The sequence below is a fragment of the Archocentrus centrarchus genome, chromosome 12 (genome assembly GCF_007364275.1).
Source record: "Archocentrus centrarchus isolate MPI-CPG fArcCen1 chromosome 12, fArcCen1, whole genome shotgun sequence".
Classification (NCBI taxonomy): Eukaryota; Metazoa; Chordata; class Actinopteri; order Cichliformes; family Cichlidae; genus Archocentrus; species Archocentrus centrarchus.
Genome location: NC_044357.1, coordinates 20,913,775 through 20,933,413, shown reverse-complemented (window position 1 = coordinate 20,933,413; position 19,639 = coordinate 20,913,775). Strand labels below are relative to the sequence as shown.

Below are 19,639 nucleotides of genomic sequence, written 5' to 3'. Positions count from 1 at the left end.
TTAGCTAGGATTGTTGGTGGGGGAAAAGTGGGTTTGTCCGAAGCGAAAGCTCGTTCCAGCTACCAGAAACACCTGTAAGGATTAACGAGGAGTGAAGAGAGGTAGGGCCCGTCCTTAATGCCACGTGAGTAGTTTTTATGGCTTAATAGTTAAATTGTCAAATTCAAAGTTACTACCTTGGGCAATTAGGGCGCTTAGACTGTGTAAAAGTCACTACAAAAGTGGTACAAGTTGCTGCAAATTATGTTTTTTGTTCAAACAGCACTACAGAAATGCTAATGTGGTGGAGGAAAAAAGTGTGATATCAAAGGAGGCTTTGCACACCAGTCTATGCCTTAAGGCTAAAGCTCATGGTCCCCCGGCTCTGGTTCCAATACAATGAGGTGACTTTAAATGTAAGTAGTACTTTAGCTTAGGCTAAGAAAAAAAATAATGCAATTAGTCCTGAAACAATTAAATCTTCATCCTTTGTCATTGTTCCAAACCCAGAATTTTATTTACATGATATTTTAATCTAACGAGAGCTCAAATTGTCAGTGCTGTTTTTGAGGGGTTTACATGTGGAGCGCCTTTATAAAAAGGGTTTAAACTGCCATTTTAGTTTTATTTTTGTGTGTTTTAAGTTATGAGATACAAAACAACAAAAATGAGAAACTGAGAATGAGTAATAGAATTTATATATAAAAAGCTGAGACAAAAAAAAAAACTAAAATGAGACAATAAAAGTAAATAAAAGCTCCGCAGTCAGAGAAAATGAGAATGTACAGCAAACACATTTTTTTGAGAACCTTGTGTATCATCTGCCTCCGATACCATTAAATTCCTTAATACCTTAAAATTATTCCTTTTCCTGGCTGGAACTCTGTTGTGTGACATTTGAGAATATTTCAGCAGCATTTATTTTCTCAAAAGATGAGTACATCTCTAAGGTCAATTTTTTGTTGTTGTTTTTATGTCCCCCTGTTTGTGTATTTACTTGCACTCTTGTGTTTGTTGTGCTGCTTCCACCAGAGGACACTGTTCCTCCAAAAACTGATGCGAGAATCTGCAGCCATGTTAGGATCAACCATAGTCTGTGGGATCAACAGGTAAGGCAGCCCGGTAAACACAGTGTTATAGAGTTAAACACTGAAGATGATTTAGATCTTTAGGCTGTTAATGGTGTGCGTAAAGCATGTGTGTATATACATAAAAATATATGTGTATTTATGTATATATAAGTATTGATGATATTGCCAATGACTACTTGTGTTAATGTTTCTTTAATATTTCTACCATTATCCATCTTCTGTCAATACTGCAGTCAGAAAACAAACCACACTGATTTATTGATAAATTAATACAGTTGAGATTTTACTTATACAAATATGAATAGTATTTTGTCATTTTTGCATTGTATTTTTTTTCCTGCTTGTGGATTGCATGTGTACATATGTGACTTTGCATGTTGTATCAGCTCCCAGGCCTCTGGGTCTCACTGCTAACTCCCATCCTGCTTCAGGGAATCAATCTTTTTTTTTTTTTGTGAGTACAGCCAACCAAGTATGATTAGTTTATCAAACGTGTGCATATGTATTGCATGAGAGAGTCCTGAAAAAAAAAAAAAGAAAGAAGAAGGGAAAAAAAAAGTGATATGATTAATTTACCAGCGTTCCGCAGGGTCAAGGAAATTGATGCAGGATAATTGGGCACATAGGGAATCCTTGGCAATTTGTGCTTTCAGACTCTACTTGAGAAATTAGATGTCAGTGCAAATGTGAAATTGCTCCTCAATGTTCTCAAAGATTCCATGAAAATTTAAATATAAATCTTAAGTATTTCCAGCAAAGGGATTCTTCCCCCTTTTTTTTTTTGGTGCAAACTTGAAATGAAGCCCTGTGAAAATGATCTGAATGAAGTGAAAGTGTATGAGAGAGGAAAAAGACATCGGCGCTTGTGTAAAGTTTGGGGCTGCACTCCGAGGAAGATGTCAGGACTGTTGCTCTCAGTAAAATCCTCATGCAAGAATTCATTAGATTCTTTCTGGCAGGAAGTTTGAATTCATCTGAAGATGTGTAATTATAATATTCAAGATATGTACACCTATAATGTAGAATATAACTCAGATGGCGCGGTGTAGCCTACTTTTTTCCCTTTGGGCTGTCAGTGTGGAAGTTGCAGTGTACCGATGTATGACGTGTGTTTGCATGAAGGAGAATAACTCACACAAGCGTGAATAGCTGATGCAAAAGCGCATACGTTTCTCAAGCTCATTCTCGAGGCCATTGATTGATACGGTTGTCATGTGTATTAGCTGGAAATAAATTAGAAAACTCTTATTCTGAAAAACACCCAGACTCCCATAAGCCACTTTTTTTTTTTTTTTTTTTTTTGGAGCAATCATCAATGAGATTTAGCTTCAGTTACAAGGAACACTGAAAATTGTTAAATCATAATCATCATCATTATTGCAGGGTCTGATCAAACGAGATATGATATTTATGCAAGATCAAGATAAACTGATCGCGCCAAACTCCTAGTTATATTTAAATGTAAGTGTTTATTCCTCGCGGACACACAGTGCAAAAGAAAATGCTAAACAAGAATATTTTTGGTAAGCATACTACATACTGACACTCTGAAAAACGCCTTCATTTGTCCTCATTAAAAGCTTAAAAGTCCATGAATAAATAATCATTAAAGAGGATACTCCCTCCCTCCTCTTTTTTTTCTTATCTTTGGCCTTATGCAAAATACACTCACTGACTAAATAAATATGCTCCATAAAGGCTGTTTAGAAGCATGCCCCCCCCCCACACACACACACTCACACACACACACACACACACTTCCACATTTAGATGGCTGACATGCACCTAAAGATCAGATCCTACATTGGCTGTTGGTTTTGGAGGGAAAAATTGGACCTCCGAGAGTCAACTTAATGCAATTAAGTGAGGATGATGAGTCTTTCTCTCTCTCTCCCTCTCTTTTTCTGTGCTGCTTGAATCGGTAAGCAAGGCAGAATCAAAACTTAAAGGCGAGAAGAAAAGAAAAGAGCCGGAGATGAGCGCGCACAGACCGGTCCCTGCGGTTTAATTATTTTAATTATCTCTCCTCTTTCAGCTTTCCTAAAAAAGAGGCCATTAAAGGATGCCCGTTTGGGTTAATCTGATTAAAAAAACAAGATGGAGGGAGAGATGAAAGGCTGCAGATGTCAGTGCTAATCAGGGGAGTTAAAACTACTATTTGTGAACTGGGACGGTTGTTAAAGTGGGTAGAAAGTGCGTGCCGCGTGAGTGTTTTTTTAAATACGCTTTTCCTCACTTCAAAACACCTCCTTCCTGCAGCCTCTGTTGATAAACTTCCCTCTTATGCATCCTCTCAAACTAACGCCATGTTTAATTCTCTGCCGTGTTCTGTAACCGTGCTGGCAGCAGGTCAGGCAAGCGCAGTGATGATGGGGAGAGAAATAATAAAAGTTTAAGTTGAGTCCCCAGTGGTATGGTTTAGTTTTCATGAAGGAGGATGGCATTGGAGGAAGTGATAAAAGCATTAGCAATTAGCAAATATGGAGTGAAATTTTCTTTTTTTTTCTTTTTTTTTTGTACGATTCTGCACGGGACTATTGGTATGCCACTTTCTGTGGTTTTATTCTGATAAAACAGCTAATTGTAAAATGCTTTATGCCAGGTTTTATCTTGTTAAGAAAGTGTTTCAGGATCCAAGGGTTTAAGGGGCTGGCGAGAATCTTAGAAACCAGGAAGTATCAGATGTTTGCACATTTTCTTTTAATTGATCTTTCTATCTTCAGCACTGGAAACTCATTGGTTTTATTTTCACTGTACTAACAGATTTTTTTTTTTGTTGTTTGTTTTGTTTTATGAAAAAAGACATTTTCCAAGAGAAAATGTCAATATTTCTATCAAAATATTAGTGTTTGATAGAATAAGACAGAGCTGTTTATTGCAGTATAATAACTTATTACATTAACTCTATGTCACTCAGCAGGCCAAATGCAACACTGTCAACTTTCATAATGCAGGGAGTTGTTAAAGTTCCTCTGACTGCAGAGCTTGACATTTGTTCAGGCAGGAATAAGCACAAAACAAGCACAGGTGTTGAGCCACAGCATGGTGAGAGAGGAGGGGAAAGGAGAGGGGAGAAACTCCCCCCTCAAAAAAAAAAAAAACAAAAAAAAACAAAGATCTACTTTCAAACTAAATCAAGCAGAAGGAATGTCCTGAGTGTGTACAGAGATGGACGGGAGCCCATGCAATATTAAAGCGCCATGTCTGGCAATGCCAACCGTGCCACTCCTCTCCGTGGCTCCCGCCCTCCCGGCTTCCCGGCCATCGGCTCTTCCCTCAAGGTGACACTTCAAAGCGGGCACGCAGACGTGGCAGGCCTGGCTGTCGGCATGAAGCCAGTCCCCCACCCCTCATCCACCACCTTCCTCTTTCTCTCCCGCCCACCACCCATTCTAGCCCCCACCCGCTCCCCTCCACCACCACCACCTCAAAGACACAGCTCCTACCCCTGCTGGGCCAGGTCAGCGCCAAGATCCACACCGCTCGCCGCCTCGGGAGCCGCTGTCAAAAAACTCTTCTCCACAAGCTTAATTAATAACGGGCCATTCCTAATGCAAACCCTCTGAATCTGCAGCCTGTTTCCCTCCGATCTGATTGGTGAGCGCTGAGGCCTCGACAGAAGGCAGACAAGGAGAGGAGGGCTGGTTGGGGATGCATCCAAATCATTTGAATTTCGATGATTGGGATTCACATGCATTATTCTCCGTGCTTTATAACCTATTTTCTGTGTTGTACAGTGTGCCTGCCTGCCTGCCTGTCTGTCTGGGTGTTTTTTAAAGATGTCTCTCTTCTGCAGATGATTGGAGACATTCGAACCAAAGAATACGGGGGCTGTTCTCCTCAGTCTGTCTGAGAGGTGGGGTAGGAAAAAACCTAAATGTGCACACATACACGCGCGTAGGCTGCATCAGCTGGGTCCAAGGCCTGTAATCACCTCTCAGACCTGAAGGGAGAATTTTACCGAGAGCGCCGTGATCGATATTTGCCAATCCGTCTGCCCGTATCAACCTCAAATAAAAGCAGAGAGCAGGAGACAAGGCAGCACAGGCAGGTCGTGGGGAGGTCTGCGGCACTCCCGTTTGATGTCCGTGAAAGCGCTCATCAGTGTGTAGAACCGGCTTCATCTTGGCACGCCGGGTCACCGCCGCCTCACCCTGAGCAGCACACGGCTGATTGTCTCACCGTCGGAGCGAGTGGGGTTGTTGTTTTCTCAGGTGAGAGGACGGATTTTTTCCAGCAAGCTCGGCTTCATTTTTTTTTTTCTTTTTCTTTTTTTTAATAGGGCCCCAGCTCTGGCACCTCACAGGCCTGCTCAGGCCGACACGCTGATGATGAGGAGGGGAACTCGTCCAGACCCACTCCTTCTCCTCCTCCTCCTGTCAGTCCCGAGCTCATGTTGTTGCTGTATTTTCATTCGCCGCATGTGTTCATCTGCCTTGTCCGTTGCATTCTTGATGGGCAGAGTCGGGGTTAAAAAAAAAAAGAAAGAAAAAAGAGCAGGCTAAACAACCCCGTGTGCCTCGAGAAGCCGTGGTTAAATGGTACACGGCTCGGAAACATAAGGTCTGCAAGTACGAGCTCAACCACGAGAGCATTGCGGCATTTAGGGCAAGGAGCTGGTTGTGTCAGCTGACACACTGATATAATTAGGTCGTAATAAATAAGAGAGGCAACGGGGAGTGAGGGCGTGTCTCAACAGTAGCCATTAGAGAAACCACATGGGTTTGCTTTTTAAGAATAAAGTCACCTGTCTACCTGGAAGTACACACACTTTCTCTTCTTCCTGCTTGGTCTCACACACATTTACTCAGTGTCCTACTTGCAGAGTCCTTAAGAGTGTTGTTCCAAACCCCAGAAGCCCTGGCCCTTTAAGTGAGCTAACTGGGATGGTTGTAGGCTCAAACCAACCTTAATTAGTACACTTACTGCACAGCGAGGGCAGGTATGAACTCAAGCCTCTGCACTGCAGTTTCCCTCAGATTAAGCCTCTTTTAGACAAGGCTCTAACCTCCCACAATGACTCAGTAATTAACTTCATTAGCTTCCGATTCTCTTTTTGGATTGGCAAAGTGGGTGAGGCTTAGTTTTGGCCTCTGTTGAGATAATAGTCTTAGAAATCAGTTAATCTTGTCTGTCTGTGTTCTATCTCCACTAGAGTTGCTGTATTTCACGAGTGTTACCTGCTGTTCATCTTTGAGACACGCATGTGCACGAGCGGGTTGTAATGAGTCAGGCATCGGGTTTTAATAAGCAGAGCTTTACCCGTAGATCCTTCTGTGATTTGCATCCATGTCGGACACGAGGCGTAAAGCGAGGTGATTGATTCATGGCTTGTCCTATATTGGAGCGAGAGGGAGAGATAGAGGAAGGCCGTAGATTTATTATCAAGCTCAGCGACAAAGGGAGGAAGAGAGTGTGCATATGTTAATCCGCTGGGTGAACGATGATCAAAGACTGGAACAAGCTGAGCCCTGCTGATCGCCTCAGGGCAAACGATGCTCTCCAAGCAGCTGGGAAAGTGTGCAGACGAGGAGTAAACAGATAGTTAGAAAAATCAATAGCTGAGGTTTCGGGCCACGGCTTGGTGCGAAGGTCAAAGTAGGCTGGTGTCTGCTGCGCATGGAGGGAAGTCTGGAATCCAGGGGCGCTTTTAAACCAATTTACAAGCAGTGATGTGTTTACAGCCAAGTTGTGTCCAGGAATGAAGTTGAGGTTATGGCTGCTCTGGTCATTTGAGTTTTATATATGTATAAAGCACCATGTAAAAAAACCAAAAACATTTCTGCTTGATTCTTAAGGATTCAGTTCATGAGCAGTGGCATGGGTGTGTGTTTGGAATATGAAGACCTCATGTCAGCTCATTTGGGCTTCAAAGGAAGCAGGATTTTCTTTTTAGTGTCAGCACACCCTCGTTTGTTCATCATTTTCTTCAAACTGACCTAAAGCATTCCCATGAGGCCTCAACCTCAGATGCCCACACTGACTGACTACTTTAAGAATTTGTGCCATCCCCGTGAGCCGCCCAGAGATCAGTTTTGGCTTGAGTTATAAAATATGAAATTTCTTCATCACAAACATCTAATTCTTCAATATGCCATGGAAAAAATGTAGATTAGCAAGCAAATTTTGTTTCATCAAAATTATCTGTTACAAAAAAAAATTATTTATATATATATATATATATATATATATATATATATATATATATATATATATATATATATATATATATATATATATATCTGTCAGCACAGTGTTTATTATGTATTCATATCTTTGTTTGCCAATAGCTGAATAATTAAGGCTGCTTAGCTTTTTACCCCAAACTTTGCTGTCTTTTGACTTTCTCCACTTCAGAAGCGGATTGTTTTTGTGATTAGTCACTTTGTTTAATCTGTTAATGATGGCATCCCCTCAGGCTAAATGCCTGATTCGCGCTTACCAGCTTATTTATTCATTTGTAGTTGTGACGTGTTAATCTGCATAAACGGCAAAGAGCTCCACGAGGACCCCCGAACGTCTCTCTGCACCTGTCAATTACAACAAATCTGAGACACCGGGAAGCAGCCACCCAGGTCTTCTCACCTTGATCAGGTTAGAAGTCTGCCTGTCAATCAGCTCTCTTCTTCCCTGTCCTGTCAGGGAGATACTGATATTCAAAGCTTCATCTCTACCTCCACAGCATTAATTGAGCAGAACTGTTGCTAATTAGAGTTGATTAAAGAAAGTGCTGGATGGCGGAGAAACAGACAATTCAAAAGCCACAGCACACAGTCCTTTCTTCTTTTATTACTCTGGGGCAGTGGCTCACATCTTTAGGCTCGCGACCACCTGTCATTGTTTGCATATATTAAACGGTGTATATACTGTATACAGTTTTCACATGTTTTGATCCACCCATCATCGATTGCTTCATCATGCAATGCTCCTTGGGATGCGACGGATTGATCCCAAACTCATTCATGCATGAGGCAATGAACCCCAAACATACAGCGAGAGCAATTTTAAGCAATGCGAAGAAGAAGGAGGATTCAGTGCAAAGAAAACCCTGCACACTTAAGTTATTGCGCAGCTGCACACTAGCTCCACAACCTGGTGCCACTTTGAGGACACTGGGCCTACCCCTAAGTAAAACAGAGCTCATCAATTTTTTTTAAAGGGTGAGGGAATTTTAGCATTTTGTGGTAGTGGGATGACAATTTACACCTCGAGCAAGGTACTAAATCCCAAACTGTTTCATCATTTATGTGTAACTGGGCATGAGAAGGGGAAAGGACATCCAAACAGTAAAGCGCTTTACTATTCACAAGTTTTGACTAAACTGCCAGGAGAATTAATGTGTACAGCACATCTAAAAAGGAAGCAGATGACCTCTTATGCAGCCTGGCCATTAGCAAATCCTCTGGTTTGTTGTTGGACAGTTGGAGACCTATAATTTACTGCAGCACAGTTCGGTTAGCCCTACAGCAGGCCTCTGGTTATCAGATGCAAATTTTCCCAAATGAAACGAATGGGAAATATCAACAAGCTCTGAGTAATTGCGGCTGATAAAAAATGCATAGGGGTTGTGGTGCCAGACTCGATTCCTGCAGAAGCAGGGAAGTTATCTCTCATTACCCAGACTGTGATAAAGCGCATCGAATTTGCCGTCAAGCCGAAGCAATGCATTCAGCTCCGTCTAATAAAGCCCGTCTAACTCACGTTTGCTTGTGGAATCCATTCGATGGAGTTTGTTATGGAGGAGAATATTGTTAGTGGCTGCAACGATTAATTTTGTCTCTCCCTGCTTTTGACACTTGCCTCCATAGCTAAAAATCCATGCATATGAAGTTTAGATGTTTTATTCATTGTGAAACTTAATTTATGTACAAGTATAAATGTATACTGTGAGGATTTCACACTAACAACCTCCGCAGTACACTTAAAAACAACAGTCTGCTGCAATTCGTCATCAGTGTACTGAGGGTTACAATATCAGCTTTCAGCAGCAGCTCTGTTTTTCTTTTTTTTTAAACTGTGCCACAATTCAAGAATTCAGTCCTTCGATCCATCACTGGAGTGAGTAAAGGAGTCACGACAGGCTCTGATTCAATCTGCCATGCAAAACAGCTGTTTGGCTCCAAGAAACCTGAATAATAAAGAGGGTGACACGACGGCTGTCGCTGCAAGCACAGCTGGAGATCCAAACTCCCCCAAACCAAAAACACAACACTAGATTATGAGGAATGAACGAGGGTGGTTTCACAGAAAAGATGAGCAGATTTTTCTGTGCTTACAGGACGCGAGCATAGCCTGTGGAGATGTGAAACATATTCCAAAAATGAAAAGTAGATGCAGTTTAAAAATCTAGGAAATGTTTTAGCTCACATACTGCTTATTACATAAATTCTATGCCACTATTTCTATTGTTTTTCTGAACCTTTTCATCTGTCCAATACTGTGGTTTATGCAGAGATATTTGCAAAATGAAACACGGCTTCAGCTATACTTTGAATTCATTGCTAATCAAAATTTGCCAGTCTGCTCAATTAGATGGTGAATGTAATATAAATGTATTATAATAATTGTCATATTGGCCTTGCACAAGCAAAATCCATATTTTTTGTAACCCATGTGTCTAAGCCTCATCGTGAATTCACATAATGTTGGAATAATGTGAAAAATTAATTCCCAACTGGGGAAATTCACCTGAACGGTCCCTCAAGTTGTAAAAAAAAAAAAACCAACAGATGAAATTTTGTCAACTTGTTGATGTCATACACAAAAACATGGTGGATGAAAATAAATTTGTCAAATCAAATGGTAGCATGGTGAAAAATTGCAGCAACCCTGATAAACAGGTAAAGTACAGCTATATTTATTCCTTATACTGGAAACAGCTATCAGCATGTTTTGTAAACACTCCGAGTATTAAAATTCAACAAATATGTAATATGTAAGCGTCCGTGTTGTTTCCACATTCTGGCTTAAAAAACGCATGAACACACTAAAATCAGAGGAACAACTTCCCAGCTCTGCACAGTGAGTGCAACTCTGCGTGAGAGGGTGAAGTAGTTTGAAGACAGTGCATTACTACTGGATGATTTCTATCCAAGCTGATCTTCACACTGCTATGAAATAAAAATAAATTCAGTAGCTTCCTGGAAAAAAACATAACAAATTTTTTACTTTAAAAAGTGTTGGGCAGTTGTGCAAAGTGTACTTATAATAAATATCAGACACCTGTTAAAAAAATGACGTTTTTAATATTCACTGTGCTGCTCAAGCTGTCAAAAGACGATCCCTGTTTGATGACAGATTAACTGTGAACTTAGAGATCTGTGTGATGCCCATGCAGAAGGAAAAAAAAACACAACTTCATATCGCAGTAAGGGTTAACGCTTGTGGCAGTGCACTGACGTCAACAGCTGTTCTCAAACAAGCCCTTTGATGACTCATTGACAGCAGAAGCTCCGGATTGCCACTTTCACTAACAGGGGAAATGTCAGCGTCTGTGCTCGACTGAGGCTGATCACAGTCCCCTACAGCTCCCGCCTGCCAGAACAAGGCAGTGATGAAATAGCTCTGGTGTTAATGGATGTGAGAGCAATCTTGACCCTTTCCAAAGAGCAGGCTCTCTGTCTCCATTAAAAGGGCCCCTTGCTTTGGTTGGGATCAGAGCCTTGGCTCTCTCTGTGCCATGGGGAGCAGCCAGACAAAGGTAATTGTACGCCTCCTCTGCCCCTCCACCTCCACATCAGGACTCTGGGGAGAGCCTGTGGAGGACACAGACTTTGAAATGGAGAGAAAACACACGCAGACAAGTAATGATTAGGTTATTAGCGCTGAGGTGACTAATTACCTAATTGTACTGTCAAAACGTGGAGCAGGAGGGGGAGCTGAGCTGCAAGGTGAGGAGAGGAGAGCAGAGCAGAGGTGGAGTGTTTGGAGAAACTCAGGTTCATCTCTTCTCTCCCCCCCCTCCCCAGGCTGGGCTGCAGGGGTGGGTCCCTCGCTACATCTCTCTTTCCCTGCGGCATCCCCCCAGCCTGCTGCTCAGGTCCCGGTGACATCTGCTCATAACACTGCGTGTCCCCCCTCCCCCTGCTCGGACGCTGGAGTACCACACAACACATGCCTCCCCGTGCAGATGTTACGGTCCCTGGGTCCTCCCTGCGTTGATCACGTTGGGCCCGTTTGATGTGTGATGAAACGGAATCGAGCGAGCCACTCAGGGGCCTGGGGAGCAAAGTGAGGAGAGGGGGGTTGATGATGGGTACCAGAAAAATATGAGAGCCAGGGAGGGAGGAGGGGAGGTGGGGAAGAGTACAGTGAAAATGGGATGTTGGGATACGTCTCATTACAATATGAATCAGAGGGCAGGCACAGACCACAGGGCTGGGATGCCATTTCACTCGGGGTTGGAACCCTCAGGAGGAGGATGAGAATGAGCAGAAGGGAGGAAACAAGGAAAGGAAAAGAATCGAGGATAGGAGAAGATTAAAAAAAATAGAATAAGAACAGAAATGCAAGAAAAGGAAATAAATGAGACAGGAAGATGAGAATAAAAGAAAGGAAATTAGAGAGAGGGCAAAGGGGGAATGTCAGAAGAGATGGATGAGAGGAGAAAAAATAAAAACAAGGTGATCAAAGAGGAAATAACATCAAGAAAAGGGGATAAAAACGGAGAGGACAGTAGGATAGAAGGAGGTGGAAAAGAAATAGGAAGTAAGAGAAGACTGAAAAATCGAAGACAAAGTAAAAAGGGAAGACAATTAGAAAGCATATGAACTGAGAGTAGAGGAAACAACTTGAAAGGAGAAGAGCAGGAGGTGAAAGTCAATGAGAGGAAACAGAGGGAAGGAAATGAAAGGAGATGCTAGAAGAGGAAGTGAAAAGAGAGGGAACAGGAAGGAAATGCAGTTAAAGGAATTTGTGGGGAAAGCAAAGCAAAAGGAGACAAGGAAATAAAATTAGGAACCAAACGTAAAAACCAAAAGAAAGTAGATGAAGAACTTGCGTGAAGAAAGAACAGAAATGAGAACATGAGAAGAAAAAACAACTAGATAAGAAGAGATACAATAAAATCAGAAAAAGAGGGAACAATGAAAGTGGAAAAGTGGGCTCATGAGAAAATGAGTAAAAAGTACAGCAAAGTAGATTAAAAGAGACTAAAACTTATGAAAGTAAAGAGAAAAAAAATGAGGGATGTCAGACAGGGTGTGGGTATGGAAAACCATATTAAGGATATGGGGGGGGGGGGGGGGGGGGGCAGGAAAGAGGGAATGATATTAGAAAAGAAAAAAGATGAAACAAGAGGATGAACCCTAAATAGGTAAGATCAGATTTTATTAGTTGACAGAAAAGGGTAGTGAGAAGTGAGGAAACAAGGAGGCAAGAAATGAGGTATAAAGGAATTAAAAGGGGAAGATAAGGAAAAGAGGAAGGAATTATGAAAGGGACACATGGCAGAAACACAGTGTAAAAACATATATGAGAGAAAATAAAATGTGAGGAAGGAGAAAAGGAAAAGGGATTAATTGAAAGAAAAGAGATGAAATTGATAGATGAGAAAAATTAACTGAAGGAGAGGAATAAGAGAAAATATTGAGAAGGAAAGTGTGAAAATAAGAACCAAGAAGAAGAAATAAGGGAAATTAATAAAAGTGGAAGACAGGATGAAAGAGAAGAAGAAATGAAAAAAAAGAGAAGAAAATGAGAAAATACAAAAGAAAATCATGAGAGGAAAGGAAAGGAAAGAGAGAGATAAAACAAGAGGAACCAAATGGGAATGTAAAGGATGGCAGGAGACAGAAACCAGGAAAAGGAAGAAGTACAAGAATTGACCAGAAGAGGAAAGTTAGAGGGAAGTAGATGAGAAGAATAAGAGGGGAGAAAGATGAGAGAATAAACACGAGAAGAAAAGATAACCAGTAAGTAGAGGAAACCAAGAGGAATAGAAATGAAGCAAGGAAAGAAAAGGAATGTAAATCAGAGAAACTGTGATAGGAGGAGGAGAGGAAGCAAGAGTCTTCAAGCTGGTCTCAGTGTTCTCTCATCTCCTTTCTGTTTTTTTTTTCCTCCAACATGGCTTCCTTCCTTCGTCTCTTTGCTCTGCGTTGCTCTATATTCATTTACCGCAGCATCTCTCTGCCTAATCTTGCTCCCTGTGCAGTATGTTAATTATTGTTGTGAAAGAACTGAAAGTTAATGACGAGGATGATGAAGATGATCATGCGATTATGATTACCACTTAGTGCGGGCAGCGCTGCGCCTCGTATGGAAAAGTTTAACGGGAGGAAGTGGGTGAAGAAGCGGTAACGGGGGGGATCAGGTGAAGCAGTGGATAGGTTAGCAGTTAAAGATCAAAGTGAAAAACAAAGGCGGATTTCAAACGGGCCCAGAGAGCTTGGCAACAGACCCGCGGCTCCTCTGATAATACTTAGATCTATAAATGTTCCTTTTTTTATTTATTTATTTTCTTATTTATTTTTAAAATTATTCATCGCCATAATAATTTGGGCCTAACAAGCACTTGAGGGAGACGGCTTCCTTTTGCATCTCTCTCCCCCATTTCTTTAGTTCCCTGCTCCGTGGTGCTGGGAGCTCAGGGATTTGGGGGCATTATTAGAGAGAATTTCTTTTATTTGCTGCTAATGAATGATATGCATGATACTGTTTTCTTTTTTCTTGTGTACTTTGTGGGGGTAACTGCGAGGATTGGGGCAGGAGCTGGAGAATTGGACTCTTTTTCAAGGCTTTGTTCGCTTAACCCTCTTCTCGCCTTCCGAGCGAGTGCACAAGGTTGTTATCATCACTTTGCCAGATTTCCAATTCAAATATGTTATCATACTTCACTTGACATCACTGATGTGGCATAGTTTGACTTTGTTTTGCTATTTTCAGTCACACTTTATGTTAATGAATTATGGGTTAACTGGTTTGTAGATACAGTGGGAGGCACAGCAGGTCTGTAAACAGCTCTGCCACAGAAATAACTGCACTTTTATTGTTCTTAACTGTTCTTCATTACAAAAAAAAAAAAAAAAGTGGTTTCTTCTGCACAGCCAAAGTGTTTGTGCTCTGTGCCCACACTGTACAAACTGATCAAGCAGTCACAACACGGGCGCTAATACTAACATTAACAGAGAAGCCTGTTTTATTTGAACGTGATGGCTACATCCACAGAAATGTTGACCAGAACAGACAAAGGCAGCAGAAGAAGAACACGGAGCAGCAAATGGCTTCAAGAAGGAGACAATTAGGTGGTTTACTCTGTAGGGACCTTGTTATGTCATTAGGTCCCTACAGATTACACTTGTTTGTAAAGCTGGCATTTTGGGAAATCAGCTTGTTGTGCTGTTCAAACATGTACAAAGTTTGTGACATGCCAGATACATAGATTTCATAGATTTTCCTTACAGCATTAAAAGCTGTAAAGAATTTCCTGGTTATTCTCTGTAGATGGTAGAGTCATCGTAGCATGCACAGTCAGTGCTAAGTTTTATGAAAAAGCTGATTTTCAGTCATAGATTTTTAAAAGGCATTAAACATCTGAGATGCTCATCACATCAATCATTGATAAAATACAGGACTTACCTTAAACGAGACGAGTAACACTAATTGTTGCTTTTTCAGTAACTGTATTCTGACAGGATGCATTAAATCACTTCCCCCTTTTTCCTTCAGGCTCAGTCTGTTTTTGGGGGCCTTTTTGCAGCTTTATTCAGTAGATTACAGTGGAGAGAGAAAGGGGGGAAGACACGCAGTAAATGGCCACGAACCCGGGCCACCTGCACCGCCATGCTCATCTGCTGAGCCACCCCGGCGCCCCTCCAGACTCAGTCTTAGAAGCAGAACTTTGGTGCCGTTCAGGTGAGAGCTGTTTCGCTCATTTCCAAAATTTTCTGCCTGCGCTTGTTAATGTTTACCAAGATAAAATAATGTGTGAGTGCACTGATGCCAACAATTTGCTGTTCACTGTAAGCACAAAATGATAATAGGCCTTAATGGCTGTTTATTATTATTATTAGCTTTGCTATAAAAACCAAAAACAAACCAAATGCCTTGTTAAGTCTGACATTTTTGCTGTCTACTCTCCTGGTGCCATACTTTCTAAAGTATTATTTTGCTGTTTATGCAGAAATGCTGGGACTGGCTGGGGAAACACTGACCTTCACCTCTCGATGCAGAAATAATGCAAATACCTTTTAAAGTGGCTTCTCGGTGGAGTTTTTGAACAGCACACACACAGACTCAGACACACAGACAAATACAGGAACATAAACTATTTTGCCTGAAGTGATGGCTGCAGTACTATATTTCAAATGTTAAAACAGCAGCACGTATGAGTGTGCTCTGTGCCGGCGTAAACATGGCCTGATAATGACCTCCCTCCTGACTGGAGAGAGATGCTCCTCCTCGACTGTCCCTCCTCTCGTCTCCTTTTTATTCTTTGAGTATCCCAAAACTTTGAAGTTGCCGCTGTGCCACCTTCTCCCTAAATCGGCGGCTTCAAATGGGAATTGATGGAGGCGTTATTGTCTCCCTTTGGAGCGTGCTGCAGAAGAGGTTTGTGTGATGAATGTTTGAGCAGCGGTGATAAAGCTGCACTTTTCCCATGCTGAGAGTCATGCCAGAGGCTTCACACACCTCACTGGTCAGGAGGGGAGAGTCCAAGCTGGGCAGCCCTGATCTTTACCTCCTACATTGGGCTATATAGAAGGGGCTTCAGATAGCTCTGGAGCCAAAGGTCGTCTATATAAGTACAGAGCAAGTCCAGAGTGCATCGTTGAGAAAAGACTTATGTGTGTTGATGGGCAGATTGACATTGCTGCTGCTTTCATCTATTTTAGACACACTCCACAAACCTAAACTTTGTACTAACATGTGTCAACATTTCAGACTTGTGTTAATGTTTCATTCATGCCTGTAAATGACCATTAATTAATAAAACCTCATACTTCAGGCTCCTTCATGTTGCATGAGCAAACATTTAACTTTTAATCTTGCTGCAGAGAGGTCGACACATGCCGAAATTAAAAACTACCACAGAGACTCAATTAGAGCAATCCAGTGAAAGATATCACTCAGATGCAACTTGGAGATGTTGAAGCCCCGTCTTTGTTTGTTTCTGCACAGCTTGTTGCTCCCCAAACCAAACATCTGTGCAGAGGGAGGGAGTGATGGCAGGCCACATGGGGAGAGGGCCTTCTCTCCCTCAGTCTGTCAGCCCACCTGACTGCTACTATGGCAGGCCTGCCCAAGGCAAGACCACAGGCTAAGGCCTCCTGTGGGCCTCCAGCAGGGCTCGGCAGCCTCCCCAAGCCCATTAGAGCACCCCTCCTACCACCTCCACCCAAGCGGCCCCCACCCAGCCCTCCAGCCCTCTGCCCCAAGATGCCGTCGCTCTCTGTCCTGCTCTTTTCTGCACTAAAATAACTCTATTGTTTTCCACTGTTTGCCATGTAGTGCATGTAATAGGAGCTGTTTGGGGGCATGTTTTATTATTTTTATTTATTTTCTGCCTGCCTTGTCCTCAGGCTGCAAAGCTTCAAATCAGGCTCCGGAGAGGCTCCAGCTTCCAGTGGTATGAGAGTATTTTTAGGGAACAAATCCCAGGAAGACCTTTTTACAGTTACTGCACTAATGTGGTGTGACTGTCAAAGCTTCCACTTATGTCCACCGCTCCCCTGAACGGTCCAACATGGAGGATTGTTGAAGCACTTAGGATTCACTGTATCTTACAGCGAACTCAACAGCAAGGAGTATTACTGTTGTATATTTCTCCCTCCGGTTCTTACATCTCTGATTTAATGAGATTGTCTCGGTAGCTGCTCAGATTCTCAGAGGCAAGGTGAGGTGTGATGGGGGGGGGATGATCAGATATTCTGGATATCCTGTGATTCTCTGTCTATTTGAGTCTTTTTGATCTAAATGAAACTACAGGGTGCAGAACAGACCCTGCATGTGAATCAGACACAACGACTTTGCATACGAGCTGCAGAAATACCAGGAGAGCAAATTCATGTTCAACCCCAGTTGTGGATGCAATTTGTGAACGTGAGGTTCTGAAGCGTGCTGTAATAGTTCAATTTATAATTAATCATATCTGATTTGCCAGATTGCCATAAACTTGGGGAATAAAAATTTGGGAGTGTTGGGGTTTTTGATTTTTTTTTTTTTTAAATCATTAAGTATTTATAATCCATGATGGATATATAAACTGTGTTAAATCTGTTGCCTTGAATATTGATTATCTCAATTAAAAATGCAGTTTGATAAGAAGGTTAGCAGCGTTCTCTGGTCAGCCTCCCTCGTTTTACAACTTACATATATATTTTTTTAATTCCTCACCTCCTAATGGTTTTTTTTTTCCCCTGCTTGCAGTTCAGTATGCCAATTAGCTGTAGAGGTCTTTAACGAGCAAGTCATTAGTTCTAATTAGGATGTGGTTAACTGCGATGCATTAAAAGGCGAAACCCATCATGTTGAAGGATGGTGGTGCTGCAACTAAGCCCGACTGGAAACAGCTGTTGATTTTACAGAGAGGGTCATGCTATAAACAAATACTCCCCTGAGCACAGTGAGAGCACAGGACACCCGGTCTTACAAAATGATTGGCATGGAGTATTTGACTGTTTGATTGGAAAGAAAACATGTTACTTTGTCTCCACATTTTATTTAAATAGGGCTTTTCTCAAAATGTTTAGGAACGCAGAGATTTATGAGAACTATGCATTCAACTGCGTCTCCAAAAATCTCTGTTTTTTAATAATATAAAATAATGAGTGTTTGATCACAGCCATCATATTAATGTTCTTTACCCACAAAACTGGACACCCTATGGATGCAGAAAGTCAACAGTGGCAAATTACTTCAGCCAGTCGATTGTTTACTCTTTTTTTATATTTATCCAGCTTGATAAATAGACTTTATTGCAGCACACCAGAGCAGACGAGGCAATGTGAACATCTTATCAGTTAGACAACAAGCAATATCAGGTTTAAGTAAAAAGAGAAAGAAACACAAAGCCATAATAACAAAGCTCTGAAGTATACAACAATCAGCCACAACATTAAAACCACCAACAGGTGCAGTGAATAACACTGATCAGCTTCTTATAATGCAACGTTTCACTGGAAAACAAACCCTAGCATTCATGTAGATGTTACTTTGTCACCAACCATGAAAAACAAAGTTTTAAAAGATGTAACCGCTGTATTTTAAGCCAAACCACGATCTTTTTCTAAATCTAACCAAGTGATGTGTTTTTAATTAATTTAAAAAAATTATACAAATGATATGTGAAGATCTGTGCCGTGCGTGACTCAAAGTTGGGCCTTGAAGGTGTGAAGGCCAACACGACTTACTCTATCAGCACCCCTCCAAACTGCAAATGTGTATTTTTGCCTTTTAAAAGCTAAAAAAATTTATTTCATGCACACGGAGACAAATTAGTACATATGAGAGCAGAAAGATGAAAAGTCGTGTTAATAATTTTAGGAAAGTTGAGGAACAAAATAAAAGAAATCAAATCAATGTCCAGCAAGACAAATCAGCGGATTAAATGTCGTGGCTATTTTACAAACCGCTGTGAAAGAGGCCGAGCCATTGACTGGGCCTCCAAAAAACTGATGATCTCAAACCAATCGATTGTCTGCGGGATCCATCAGAACAAGTTCGACCGGAGGAAGCCTCACCCCTGAAATCACTGAACCCAAAACATCTGCTGCCAGTGTCCCGGTGCAAGACTGAAAATACCTGTTTTGGTTGAAATACACAATATTAGGGAGGTGGTTTTTAATGATGTAGCACTGTTTGCATCAGTTATTATTTCTGTGTTGTCTGTAAGCTGTTGGTCACCAAGTTACCTACCGTATTGTGCAGTAGATCATGCTGATAATGGTGACGATGCTCTCAGTCACTATTTGAGGAAAGTTACCGATTTGCTTGGTAACCCATCATGTCTTAAAGACCTCACAGTACCATATTATCCTAAAATAGCAATTTACTCTCAGACTACAAGCTGTCTTTAGTTTCTAAAAGTAGAATGGGAGGCAGAGCTTTCAGGGCCCTCTCCTGTGGAACCAGCTCCCAGTTTGGATTTGGGAGACAGACTCCATCTCTGCTTTTAAGATTAGGTTTGAACCGTTACTTTGTGATAAAGCTTGCAATTAAACTATTAGTACAGCAGTACAAGTTCAGTGACCTGTCTCAATAATCACAATAACCAGTAGCAATAGCTAGGTTGAAGCTTCAGAACCAATTTAACTGTTGAGCAAAAACACATTCTGGTGATATGAAGCTCGACACTTAGGTTTCACAAACTCTTTTATGTGAAGCCTAAGAGCCTCATTACCTGAAGTGACAATAGCTGGCAGACAGCTGTTTTTGTTAATGTGCGTACAGGGACGAGAGAGAAGGCAGAAGACGATGGCAGGGTGGCAGCGGCGGGGTGTAGCTGAGGATGTGCAGGTGCACAGCGAATGTGACAGAGAGGTACACAGGCGGAAAACAGACAGAAACTGGGAATGAAACACGGAGAGAAAAGATAAAGAGGAAGAAGGGAATCAGCGAGCTTGGCTCGC

General features: G+C 41.7%; 1 long non-coding RNA gene across 1 annotated transcript; it reads left to right on the top strand.

Moving 5' to 3' along the window:
* The first annotated feature begins 21 nt into the window (after window positions 1-21).
* LOC115788963 (uncharacterized) lies at window positions 22-14,835 on the top strand. Its single transcript, XR_004020655.1, has 4 exons — window positions 22-124; window positions 263-395; window positions 1,012-1,088; window positions 14,739-14,835. It is a non-coding gene; the product is annotated as an uncharacterized LOC115788963 (long non-coding RNA).
* The last annotated feature ends 4,804 nt before the right edge of the window (window positions 14,836-19,639 follow it).